A 15,091-nucleotide genomic window follows, 5' to 3' on the forward strand; every position below is an offset into this window, starting at 1 on the left:
TTCTGATTGACACAAATTGTTTCCTTTGTACCTTAGATGATTGTCCTAAATCTATCATTGCTGAGTGTTCAATTTAACTCCTGTCAATTGTTTTGATCACATTTAGTTGAATTTTAGATGTATAGAATTCCCAGATTCATCTTTCTACAGATATTTTCCATCTCAATCTGATTTTTATTTACTACTTCGTGTTTCATACTCTAACTGATTGAAAGTGGCCCTGTTTTCTTCTCTGTTCCCATGCCTCCACCACAGTGGAGACATAGGAGAGGATGCTCTTTATTACCCATCTCAAGTGGTGACAGTACAGGGTACACTTCACTGCTTCTTGTCATCATTCTTCAAAGTCATTTTGTTGGTGTTGAGCTCAGAAATCAGATTTCAGGATGACAACTGTGAGCTTTACAGTTGCTTGTGGGGTTTTTTGTTTTTGTTTTTTTATCTTCAAAATCTCCTCTCAGTAAGCATCTTCTACTTTTGTTTTCATAACTTAAACAATTTTTTGAGTCATTTACCCATGGATCCCAATTCTATACAACCTTTTGGCTATGCAAAAAGATCTGAAAATGAATATAAAACAGTGACTAGTTTAAAAGTTAGGAATTGTTTTTTCAAAAGTAGAGAGAGGAAAAAAAAAAAAAAGAAATACCCTCTCTGCCTTTATTTCATGGCACATTTCCATCCAGGAATTCTCTGATATATGGTGACATGTTAAGGACATATCACTGATGAGTTTAAATACCATTCATGGCAAAAGAGGAGGAAGAGCCTGCTACATGTTTTCATTTCTGCTCTCCCTCTTCTGTAGAAGCACCTGCCTATAATTTCTGCATTAGTCAGAGGTCTCTTTTTTTTTGTCTTTATTATCTTTACTTTAAGAACATGGCAGAAATGATACAGTTAAAAAAAAAAAAAACACTTTGCTGCTAATAACTATCTCACCTTTTGTTAACCACAGAAGCACATGAACATTTACTGAGAACCAGTTGTGTACAGGCATCATACTATGGAGAATACACAGTTAATGGGACCCTGAATTCAAGCAACTTATGATCTTCTTGAGAAGCTGTAAAACACAGTATATCAACTCTCATCCAAGGCAGTGGGTAATGCATGACATCTGAATTCTGTGAAGGTTGATGTGGGTGGGGCGGGGGCCGAGTGATATACTGCCCCTGGCAGGAGAGGTTTTTATAGACTTCTGGGAGGAAAGAGACTTGAGGCTGGGCAAGAGTTTGGTGGGCTGAGATAAATAGATATCCCAGGTAAAATAATAGATTTATGACTGAATAAATAACAAAATAAATAACTTTCGAATAGCTAAAAATAAAAATTAATGTAAATGCTAGGAAAGAATTTCGTGTTGCTACTATCATTTAAATTTTAAAATTTCAACAGAATTCAAACCCAACCATGATGAAAAATGTGCATACTCCAAAATGCACAAATATAAACAAATGTCAGCTGATGCAATCCAGATGATCAATCTAGGCCTCAACCACTTCTGGTCTCTGGACAAGAAGAAAAGTTTGAAAGTTGATGCATAAAAAAAAAAACAAAAAACTGAAATTCAGCCAAATTCCTCTTAAAATGCTTCTATCACTAGATTGTTCCGGGGTGGAAGGAATTTTTGATTCTGGACATTTTATTACAGATAATTTAGCTCATATCTGTGGCCCTTACTGGGTAAGAGTTCACAAATCTTGAGGGAGCTATATCTGGTTGAGAAAATCTGTATCTTCCCTGAAAATTTTCATTAGAATGGAGAATACTCTTATATCAAGGACACCAGGCACCAATCCCATGGAGCAGTGCCATTACATGAAAGCTGCCCAAGTGCCAGGCACTGTGCTAGCACTTTGCCTGCACTATCGCTTTGGATCCTCACTGCAATGTGCTAAGCCCATTCCTGTCTTACATATTAAAGAACAAAGGATGTGAACAAAAGATTAGGAAACCTGCCCAGGTCTTAACAGATTCACACTCTGATTCAAACCCACAAGCCTATGTTCTTTTCACTTGGAGTTGTAACAATTCTAAATAGTACATTATTTGAGAGAGTTATTAACACGTTCTAAAGGAAAGTCTTATATCGTTAAGCCAACAAACAAATCCACCAATAAATCAAGACTCTATGAACAAAAACATACTTAGGAAATGCTGTCAGAAGGCAAGATCTGAAACAACACCTTAGGGAAGGAGCTAATTTTCCTTCTCTGCTGGTGTTTGCAGGAACACAGGAGAAAATTACTCATTCCTACCCTCAGAGCTTTGCCAAATTTCTCAGGCAGGTTGGCGGATAAGCTAGGTGTTATTTGTAAATATTTTAAGTTGAGAAGATTTGTTTTTCTAAACCCAATTAACTGTCCTAGAATTCTTGGGAGAAGAAGGAAGAGGGAGAAGAAGTTGAAGAGGAAGAGGGCCTTTCTGTAATCTAGCGAATAAAGAACAAAATCAAATCGGTTAGTGTTATCTGAGGTTCTTTGAAATTCCTTGATTTCATCAACAAATATTTTCTGTGCAATTGTTTTTCCTCTTATAATGTCTCAATTGTTTACAAATAAAATCTAAAATTTCCCCTGACATTTATCAACTCAATTCTTGTCTTCAGGGGAATGAAACACAATGTTTTACTTATATCATTATCAATCATCTCACATACTGTTTATTAAATGATCTTGAGTCATTTATTACATTTAATCATCCGATATAAATGTAATTCATCAGACTGATGAATCTTAGTTTTGAACTCAATACATTGACAATAGTGTGCAGGAGACAAAGACAAGGTTGAATTCCAAGGCTTTTACTTGGTTTTGAGCCTTAAAGCTGTTCTACAATTAAGTAGTTTTTCTCTTCCCTTCAGAATATGCATAGACATCTATAGCTGTTGGTGTTTCTTTTACTTTAAATATTAAAGTCATCTTTATGCCATTGATGTGTGCACACACCATTTGTAAAGCATTGGCTGCAGATACAATGCACTTGATGCATTTATGGGGAAAAGTAAACACTATGCGTATCCTTCTCCATTTCTCAAGAAGACAGCATGAAGTGTTGAACAGGAACTGGTGCCCAACAAATCCCTTACATTCATTTTGCATTTGACCTTGTTATTACGGAAGTTATTCAGCCATATGAAGACATTATTAGTAAGATAGTGCTCAAGTAATTCCTATTTAAACAAAATATTCAAATAACACATCTGCATTCAGAGTTATCTGAATTAATAACAGTCATGATTAAAAAAAAAAAAAGACCGGTGAATTGTAAATCATTGCTAAATCTAATAGAAAACTTGCCCAGCTCACTGTGAGAATTAGAGAAAAAGTACCACCTCTTCTAAGCCTTGTAGAAATAGCACTTGAATGTCTAGAGGCAAAAATGAGGTATTCCACATTAAATATATTTTTCTAAAAAAAAAAACCAATTCAGAGCAACAAGATACACTTGCATGTCAATAATAAATTGTCTCATGCTTACAGGTATCTTAGCTCTTTGGCCAAGATCAGGGAACTGTGGGTCATAAGCAAAGTATGTACTGGATGAGCAAACTAAAACCACCAAAAGGTATTTCCATGGACTTGCAAAACATTTTTGAGGGGAACATTCAGAAATATAGCTCATTTGGACCAGATCTTTTTGATTTTAAGTTTCCTTTTTTTTCCCAAGTCATGGAATAAATTCTTTGATGGAACATACCAGGTTTGCACAAGCTAATGAAAAAGCCACATATACTTTTTTTTTTTTTTTCAATTTTGAGGCAAAACTCCTGCTTATGTTGTTCAAAGAAGACAAGAGCCTTGCAATTAGGTTCATTAGTGTAGGTCAGGGTCTGGTTTCCTTTATTCCATGGCTTCTAGAGGAAGATCGATCTCTATCCTCGTCTAGTAAAAATATCAGTTTATAATGAAAACATAATTCTTTGATGTATTTCTTTGTAGGATTTGCTTTCAGAAACTTTTGATGCTTTGCTCTATCTCCTTCTATTAATGCTTTTATCTAACCCCAAAAAGTCACCCACCAAAGCAGACACTCTGAAGCCCCACTGGGCTCCCATCAGTCCAGTAGAGAGGGCTGACATGACATATTAGTCTTAAATCTAAAACATATGTTTGGAAACTGCCTAGTTTCCTGGCAATAATTAAGAATGCTACTTGGCAGATTGGCAGCCACATAAAACAATCGTTAGTAAACCCTATATTTATTACGTTCTCATTTTATGGAAATGAAACCCACATTACAAATATGTACAGGAAACTGGACCCAAAATGATGCACAGGTAGAATCAATTATGATGAAGATGAAAAGGACATCGATAATTTTTTTCTAATTCACTTTTCATACCCCAAAAAGTTCTTTTCCAAAAGGAGCCACATCAAAACATTTTAAAATTTCTTTCTATTAACTTTCAAAACCATCTTGAATAAACTCCCTCATCACTACTCATTCGTCTGTGCGGTTCACTAAAGAGTACTGATGTACAACTAATTAAGATAAGATCCTGCAGTCATAGGAAACATTTCCTTTATAAATGTAAAAATAATTCTGAATAATTAAAAAGCCACTTTGACTTTATTGTGAAAAATATATATATATTTAATATATATTAAATATGACGATATGCATGAAGAATACACAAGTGTAGCTACATTTCTTGTTAAAATGATGAAATAATTCTGAACCTAATGGAAAATACCCACTGCACCAAGCTTCCAATGTGTAACTTTATTTTTTAACTTGGGATTCGTTTGACCTTTCTGTAATCCAGCAAATAAAGAGTTAATGTATCAGGCCTCTTCTCCATTGTCTTTTTTCTTTCAGTGAGTGTCTGTGTTGTACTGGTCATTATATATCTTGAAAATCATTTCTGTACATCTAGCGTTGCCTCATGTACAATACCTGTTCACACACAAAGAGAAGAGAAAGACACAGTCTTAGTGATGTGGAAGCCACATAGTCAAGTAGGCTACAAAACCAGCCAACATACAGCAAGTGGCCAAACATATACCCATATTATTTGAGTTATTAGTGAATGTACAACAAAATGTCAGGATATTTTCTTCCCAAGGTAATAGATAAAGAGAGGTAGGTAGGTAGGTTCCAGTTCAGAAACTGTTGATAAAGTGACCATGACCATGTAGTGTATGTGGGACCAAAATATAGGTGAGAAACTTTTACATGGTGCATCTTCCATCTATAAAAGTGAAGAAACAAAAGTTTTCATTTCCATGTGAAATAAGCCAGGCCATCTAAGCAATAACATTTACTTTGTTTTCTAAATTGCTGACTCTATGAAAAAAATCTCTTTGTTACAAAGTTCAAATTCCAAATAAAGCCCTGGGATGGGAAATTCAAAAGAGTCTCTAGAGAAAATATTTTAAAATTAGAATCATCTTAGAAATATGTTAGAGACTAAATACAACACTAATTGTTTTTCTTTTTTCTTCAACTTTTGTGTTTTTATATTTTCATTTGTCAATACTTTCAATATAAATTTTAGAGCACTTTTGGCCATTTACATAGTTTGTACATTATTAAATAATACTATTTGTTTCACTTTTTCATTTGCTCTTTCATTCTACATATATTTATTGATTTTGCTTGGGAGTTTTATTTGATTTGGTAAGATATTCTTCCAACTCTAGACATATGTGTATTTAATAAGAGATCAATAATTAAATTTAACAACCACATTTTATGCCCAGTATGTTGTCATATTCTAAATATTGATTCAATTGAATTAAAGCGGTTTGCCATTCACTACTGGTTTGTATGCAACCCTTCGTGAGTTCCAACCATGATTTGGAGGCTCTAAGGAACTTCACTAACAAGTTTAATGTTTAGAGTAAATGATGATGATGGTATAATTTTGTGGTTAAGGACAGAGGCTCTGAAAGTAAACAAACAAACAAACAACACACTAGTTAGATTCACTCCTAACTCAGCCACTTACTAACACTGTGATCATATGCAAATTACTTTAACCTGTCTCTGTCTCAGTTTCCTTAGCTGTAAAATGGTGGTAAGGATTAACTTGAATGATGCATGTGTCTGACCTATAAATAAATATGGTTATTATTAGTAGTAGTAGTATGATAAATGATGAAGACAGATCTTCACAGAATTATGCAAGTAAGTTTCTTATCAGATCAGATAAAAACAATCTCATATCCAGAATATAATCTCAACACTAGAGTGTTTTCATCAGCTGGGAAGAACTATTAACTTTGATTCTCTTGGTTTAATCACCTTCTATTCACTCTGTTGATGACAGAGGTTCTCATCCTAGGGTTACGGGGATGACAGAACACACAACACCCAACAGTGGACAGATGAGATCAACAGCAGTTTGTTAGTCATGTATACTCACAGCCCAGAGGTGAAGGACACCACATACCATACAGGGCCATGTGAGGGTTGCACTTGAGAACAGTGATAAACTAAGGGCAATAGGAGCATTAAGAGCATGGGGTGCCCTCTGGTTTCCACAGGAGGATGTGATTGTCTTGTTTGAATAATTCCTCAGACTGGCAGAGAACTGAAGCCTACTTCTCAGGAATAAGCAGGCACTATGCCTGGTCCCCTTGATGAAGAGGTTTGTTTGGCTAGGAGATCTCAACCACAGGAATAGAGTGCAGGAGAGAACTTGCAATTAGACCAGTGGAGGCCCTCCTGATTGCATCAGATGTCAAGGCAGCACATAATATTGGGCTTTAATATAGGCTTTACATCACATCTCTTCTCCATGATGTCTTTATTATAAAATAATTTTAAAAAATATCTTAATGATTTTCAGTTAAGTTAGCTGATGGCTAGGTACAGGAATTTTAAGATCTGTTGACATCATTCCTCTTGGCATTGCTAAGTCTCACTTGTGAGAATGAAGATATCATCCATGGCGATATCAACATGCTTCAGAGTGAAATGGACACCTGGCCACTCTCCAGGTATAGGCTAAGGTCAGAGAATTCAGGTCCACAGATATGCAAATGTTCTACTTGTGCTCTGATTAATTCAGACCACTCATCTACTAGGATAATTATATGATTACATGACCAATATTTTCATCACTTTGTGGTTTAGAGACCACGCTGCAAAATAACATTACTCTCTTTATCTGCCCAAGATTCTAATTCATGTGGCTGCTCAACCAGCTATTTCTGGATGGCAGAAGAATAAAGAGCTAATTGTTTTCTCCATTTTGGTATCTCATTGCTCTATAATGTGCTTTCCCTTAGGGAACAGTCTCTGCTTCAGTGAGTCAAAGGTCGGGTGTCTTCACGATACTATTATTTAGGGAGATGTCCAAGAATAACTTGGACTTTTCCTTGTGACCCACACATCACTATAGTTGCTCCTTTTATCAACTATTTCCATTTTTAAAGGACAAAAAGTTTTGAATGGCCAAGATATTATTGGATATTCATTTGTCAGTATTATTTCTCTTGGGTATATGAATATGGGGATATTTAAATTTTTGTCTCAGAACTTTTGAAAACACAGTATTTGAATCTTAAGTATAGAAATTAAATTCTTCAACACTCAGCAACTGGTCGTGAAGCTTCTGTAAAGGGAAGAACCTAGTGTGGCTTAGTGGGTCTGGGTGTACATTTACAGTCAGCGCCTCATAATTCAAAAGTCTAGGGGTTATTCCCTTTTGTTTTTTTATTTTTGTCACTCTTCTGGAAATAGGACTTCAGGATTTTACATTTTCATTAGTATCTCAATCACAGACTTTGTAGGTGAAAAGAAAGAAAAAAGAATTCAAAAATATTAATTTCACCATCTTAGAAACTCTGGTAAGAAAAATTTAAAAAAAAAAAATTTAAAATAAAAATGACGTTGGATTATTGCAGAACTCAGTTATTCATTCTCACCCCCTTTATCATATACATCCCATAGAGTTAGCTCTATGAAATGGTGTCATTTATAAAGTGACATATGGCATATAGGAAGGAGTATAAATGCATATAGCAATTTATTTTTCAGATTGTCTTATATCAATTGATATAAGATTTAACATCTACTACATATATAACACCACAAATTAATGGTCAGCTTTGTAAACATATATCATTTTGCTTCAAAAATTTTAAAGTTATCTGAATAGCAATGGAACCTAATTAATGTCTTTGAATTTCAATTATATCTAACTGATGTTTTGTTTGAGTTTATTAATTTATTTAAAAATTAAATCTCAAATAACATATTTTAAGTCTTAAAATATGAAGAGCTACATTTAATATCATTTTCCAGCCTGTAAATGTAATATGATTTTAGATAAATATTCAAGAGAGGTCTCAACACAAAATATTTAAAAATTTTAGAATTTTAACTCTGTAATTTAATCCTGTATCAATCACAGATTAACTAGGAAAACAAAGAATTTGGAGTATTTACAACAGAGGGGATTTAATATAAGAATTGATGATTACACAGATGAGGGAGAATCTGAGAATTTAAACAGGGGATTGCAAGGTAATCAAACTTTAGCAATAGCAAGAAGCCATTACCACTCATAGGCTGAAGACATAAAGGAGGGAAGGGTGTTATTGTTGCCTGTGGCAAGGGTCAGGAGCTGGAGTTACAGCCACTGCAGAGTCCCCACCAGAGACAAGGAAGAAGAGGAGAAATATTCCGAATTCTCCCTTTCTCATGCCCTCCAATCTCTGGTTGTGTTTCCCACGGGCCAAACTCCTTTGGAAGCCAGCTTACATGGAAACTAGGAACATGGCCTGCAAGAACCAGCACTCCACCTCTCCTACTCCATCTCCTGTCACCTCCTGATCCTACAGTACAGAGCAAAGCAGAGAAGCATAGCCAATGAACCCAATAGCATACGGATCTAGGACTGACACTAGATTTTTTATTCTAAACAATCTATGGTGTTCTGATCAATACATAAAAGTGCCTAATTATTAACTTCCTGTCATAAAAATTATATGGAGATATCTACACAAATCTCTCTAGAAATACCAGGGAAATATTTTGCACACTACATTGTCTTGAAGAAAATATTGTGAAAGAGGTATGTCAAATGCTGGGTGCTTGATGCAGGTCTATATATTGTAATAATGTTAGGTCATGCTAGTAGTTAGGAAAATAATATACATATGTTATAACGTCTTTTGATTTATAGAGTTCGACTATTTTAATAAAAATAAATGTAATAATTTTTTAAATTAAATGACTGTGTTGAGCATGACCCATTGTTTTTGAAATGCAGGAAATTCTAACACTTTTGCACTTTACAGATTATCATCCATCTATCTATCTATCCATCCATCTATTTATTATCTTTCTATTTGTTGAGAAAGTAGTTTATTGAGATCCTTAAAAATCCTTTTTCATTGGACCTAAACTGCTGGAAGCATTCTTTAGGTCCAGTATGCAATATCCTCAAGAATGGTAGGTAATATAAAAAATATTTTTTTAAAAAGTAAAGCATAATTCTTATTTGACATAATTGCAAGTAGAAGTTATTTGGTTAATTTTAAAAGTTAAATAAAATCTCTCTCTCTCTCTTTTAATATTTTTTAATATACATATTGTTTTAATCTGTTGATTATTGTCTATAAATTTCATTTATTTATTTATTTTCAGGTGAGGCAACCCTTGGTTGACCTCACAGATTGCAAGGACCTTGTCAGTTTACAATCCCTTACTTTTTTATTTTTTACGACTACAGCACCTGATCTTCCTAAGTGGTCTCCCATCCAAGTACTAACCAGAACTGATCCTGCTTAGCTTCTGAAATCAGACAGGATCTGGCTTGTTCAGGGTAGCATGGCTGTAGACTTACTTAACTTTAAATATACAGTTACTTTCCAGTCTTTTCATGAAGGGTTGAGGATTGCGAGTAGAGCTGATTGGCATTCCTTTGGTTTCATTTTTCTTTTTTGTGGATACTTTGCCAATAATTCTTCATCTAGACTCCCAGTCTCTATTTATTTAGAGCTGAGTGAAATTTAAAAACAATTATAAATATTTGAGAATAGAGCATCCTAGAGTTTTGTACATTTCCACACCTTTGCTGTTTGCACATATCTGATTCGACAAGATTATTTCTGCTACTTGCTTTTATCGAATCTTTTGCAGATTTAAACTTAGTTTTCAGAGACTAAAAGTTTTCTTCTGACATCCATGTTTCATTAATTTATTGATATTTACTTACATATATGATAAAATATTACAGGCATAATCAGTTTTAGGGATGAATACAATGGACTCTCAATAAGTGCACAACTTAACTGGTGGGAGGAAACATTCATTGACAAACTAGTGATTAGGCAGCATTGGCCATAAATATTCAGTGAACTTCACAGCTTGAGTAAATATGGTTTGAAGAAAAAAGAATAGTGACAGCTAAACAGTGAGTCCTTTAAACAGAGAGGATTAATGAAGTTTAGGAGGTAAATAAAGCTTCTATATAGAAGTAAAAGGAGACACGGAAACCATAAGGCAAAAACAAATACTATGAAAAAAATATTTCTAAAATATAAGCATATTATTTAAAATTAAAAACTTACTAAAATTATAGGCATTAGGAATTAGGGTATTACATATTAGACACAACTAAAGAGAATTAACAAACTAAAAAACACATAAGAGAAAATTACTCAGAATGTAATCAGACAATAAAAGCGAAGGAAAATATGAAAGAAGATAAAAGACAAGGATAGAATGGGAAGGTCCAACATACATCTATTAAAGTTTATGAAAGATAAAAAGTATGAAAATAGGGAGAGAAATATTTGAAGTAAAAAAGGCATGGAAGTTTGCAAAACTGAGGAAAGACGTGAATTTTCAACTTGATGGAATATACTGAGTCTTGGTCAGGGTATTAATTCACACCTAAAATTATGAGAATAAATTTGTAGAATATCAAACACAAAGAGAAAAATCTTGAAAGCTGACAGAAGTAAAAATTACATTCAAGAGAATACAAGTGGACTGACAGATAACTTCATGAGCAATAATAAATTCTAGAACCCAATTGAGTAATATCTTTAATATGAAGGAAAAATAAGAGTAAGCCTAGAATTCTATACCCTGACAAACCATCATTTATATGACAAAAATTGCTTTAGATCGATTAAAAAGATATGTACAGATCTTTGCTAATAGAATCAACAAAAGATATACTTTTTTAAGAAGATAATTGTTAAGCCCTCTCTCCAAGAAATGTAGAAAGGGAGAAGCAACAATGAGCAAAGAATCTGGAAAGTATATTGTTAAATCAAAACAAGCATTGAGAATAATAATAATAACAATAATAATAATAATAATAGGAAGAAGAAGAAGAAGAAGAAGAAGAAGAAGAAGAAATATTGATTAGAGACTAAGTGAGCAGAGTAGCATCACTCTCTTCCACCCCCCAAAAATGTCCTAATCCTGGAAACTCATTGATATGTTACCTTACATGGCAAAAGGGACTTTGTAGATATGATTAAGGTTAAGGTCCTGATCTAATTATATGAGTCATTAAAAGCTGAGATTCTTTCCTAGGTGCTCTGAGAGAAAGATATGCAACAATAATAGAAAAGTCAGAGAGAGATGCAATGTGAAAAGGATGTGACCTGCCATAGCTAGTTTTGAAGATAGAAAGGGAGAAATGAGGCAAAGAATAAGGGTGGCCTCTAGAAGCTGGAAAAGGAAATGGATTCTCTCCTAGAGAATCCTCCAAAATAAAATGAGGCCCTACTAACACTTTTATTCTAGTCTGGTGAGACTGGTATGGAATATCAGATTTATAGAACTATAAATAATAAATTTATATTGTTTGAAGCCACTAAGTTTGTGGTAGTTTTTTACAGCAGCAATGGAAAATTAATACAGGGGTAAATAGGTAGAACTAAAGGCAAGAACAAGACACATAAGAAAAGGAATAGAAGAATTGAAACATCCTAAGTCCCTTAGGATGTTTGTGAATGTTTCAAGATATTGTGTAATGTTAGATTTTGAGTGAAGTAGGCAAGTTAAAAATTTAAGAATATACTTTTGTATCTTGTAATATACCCGATTAGATACTTAGATATGTCCTCCCATTGGTGGGAAATCAATAATTTAGGTAGGTAAAAGACTTACTATATTTAGTACTTAAATTTTGTTTTCTTAAAAGCATCAAACAACTGAAAATATAATAAAAACTTATTAGCCCAGAATCTAATCCCAGAGATAAGTGAAATATTGAAGCAATTTTATTTCGAGGCTCTCTCTCAAATGTGGATGACTCACAATTTTATTTTCATTAATTCTTGGGATGGGGTTCAGAAAACATAGCCCAGGCCTTTTCAAGGTGGAAGGCTAATAGGAAATTTGCTTTTAAAGCTTGGACTTTACAAGGCTACCTTCATGATGAAATGGTGAAAAAGAAATAAAGCTCTCCACTTTGCCACTCAAGGAAAATTGCTTTATTCATGTACAAAACAAATTGTGGAAATAACATTCATTAAAAAGTCGTATTAATAATTTTTCCTCACATGGATTTTTAGCCCATATTCGCATCACTTTGGTGATCCAAAAAACATCCAGCTGTAAATTTAAAGTGGTCCCACACTCTCAAATAACAGTAACTGTTAGAGCTATGTAGAAGCAAAACTAAACCTTGCCTGGAAGACTAAACTTTTATTCTCGGTTTCAAAGATTGCCACAAATAAGTCTCCAAAGAAAATAAGTACGTCACAATCAAAAATAACTAAGCAGATAATTAGACAAGGCATCATGGGCACAAACAAGCAGAAAAGATAGACAGTAGAAGCAGAGCTGCAAAGACTTTAAAAATTGGTATATTCAGCCACAGATTACAAAATTACAAACCTTGAAAAGGAGTAGGAACCTACCAAAAATGACCTAGTAGCTTTGATAAGATGTAACACACTGAGGCCTGAAGGGCAATTGGAGTCTCTCACTCAGATGGCTCTGTAGCAAAGACATGGAGAGTGGTATACTATCACAGGCCTGCCTCAGAGTTTTTTTTAATTGCTATAAATCACAGTATAATCCACAGGGATCTTGATCATCTTGACATTCCATAGAAGCTTGCACTGCTCACCAATATTGATTACATCAGAGTAATTGAATAGTCTAAGCAACAGAAACTATAAAGTATCTCATAACATATCTAAAAAAAAAATGCAAGACTTTTATTGAGAAAATAATAAAACATTATTGTGGGACATAAAAGACATAAATAAACAGAGCAGTATACCAAGAAGAATCTATATTACAAATACATGAACCTTTCTACAATTTATCTATAAATTAATGTAATTCCTATCAAAATTCCATGAGATTTTTGTGGAACTTGAAAAGTTATTTTAAAATTTATAGGAAAGAATAAAAGGCACAGAATCACAAATAAAAATTTAGGAAAAAAAGGTAAAGGAGTCAAGAATTATAGTACAGGATAATAATCGAAACAGTGTGGTATTGGTACACAGGAAGACCAAAGGGATTGAGAGAGAACTGAGAAATAGACCCAGGTATTTATGGAAACTCATTTGTGACAAATCTGGCATTATAAAATAAGGAAAAGAAGGACTGTATGATAAATTGTACTGGACAAATGGCCACTGACATAGGAAAATGTAAATTAGATCTTCATTCTCCAGTATACACAAAAAATAATTTAGATAGGTAAAAAACCTATATGTAAAAGTAAAATCTGAACACCTTTAGAAAAAAAAATAAGAACATCTTATCACAATTGAATAGGAAGAAATCACTTAAATGACACACAAAAATGAAAAAAGAATAGATTGATTAAAATGACTATATTAAAATAAAAATTACATATCACGAAAACACAATAAATGAAAAGATAAGCAATAGATTGAGAAAATATATTTGAATAACATAAAAGCAGAACTTAATGTCAAGAATGTGTGAAGATTTTTCCTAAAATCTATATTTAAAAAATACTCAAACAACCCAATGGAAAATGAGCAAATATATATTTATGGACAATTTACAAAAGAAGAGATACGAAAAGCCAGTAATATAAGAATAGATGGTCAATTTCAGAAGTAATCAGGAAAATGCAAAATGAAATAAGACATTCCATACTTATCAGATTGGCAAAAATTTAAGTCTGAGAACAAATGACAAGGAGATAAAGAAATAGGAACTCTCTGGGTATTGTGTACATTGGTACAGTAACTATGAAAAATCACTTGTTGATGTCAATAAAGAATAGATAAACACATCCTACAAGCCAGTCATTTTGCTGCCAGGTATATATCCTATTCTACTGCCTACCTGCATATGGAAATAAATTCAAGCCATTTAAACTGTATTACACTACTGTGACTGTTCTTTTGGACTCTTGAGGAATACCAACGTAGAAGATTACCATCTTCATTGTCATGATCACCATCCCAAATCTGGGCTTTATTTGCAGAAGTTCCCATAGCACTGAATACAGTGAGACAAACACAACCTTTATCTAGGAGAGCATGAAACTGTGCAAATGCATACACATGCATGCAAACACACATAACCTATATAAAAACATTTGACAAATTCATAAACTGTTTATGTAGTTAGTGCCTAATTATCAATGGTAATGGAATACAGACCTGATACCATCCTGGAGAAGGCGATTATTATGAAACCCAGACCTTATTTTAGTCAATAATTTCAAACTTCTTGCGTGTTGGTTTTTTTCTTTTCTTTTTTTTTTTTAACTTTTATTTAGTGGAAACCCTATTGAAGACATAACCCTGGCCCCTCTGAGGTGTAAGACTGCAAAACCAACAAACAGCTGACGAATTTAAGGTTATCAGTTTTCTTTGCCTAATTAGCCACTCTAGGGTGAGATTCCCAATTCTCTAGTAAAAAAATAAATAAATATATAACTATTCCAATTTTCTCATTTGCTTCATGGTGTCTATCAAGTTCTTCTCTCTCGCAGATCTTTTAAGTGAATAATTGGGTTCTTTCTTAATATTACCAAATTGAGGTGGACATGCAGAAGGATGATTTTGAGGTCATGTCTATTAGTTACTAATCTACAAAACAAATAATCCTTTCCAAATGTTATGTAGGTGGGTTTATAGTCTTGGTAACATTGAATAGGAAAAATTTC

The 15,091-nt window shown here is 33.5% G+C and overlaps 1 pseudogene; it reads right to left on the bottom strand.

Annotated features, from left to right (window-relative positions):
• Positions 1–9,682: 9,682 nt before the first annotated feature.
• On the bottom strand, positions 9,683–9,801 carry LOC112474978 (annotated as a pseudogene).
• Positions 9,802–15,091: the final 5,290 nt, after the last annotated feature.

Source organism: Pteropus alecto, unplaced genomic scaffold (assembly GCF_000325575.1).
Source record: "Pteropus alecto unplaced genomic scaffold, ASM32557v1 scaffold7, whole genome shotgun sequence".
Taxonomy (NCBI): Eukaryota; Metazoa; Chordata; class Mammalia; order Chiroptera; family Pteropodidae; genus Pteropus; species Pteropus alecto.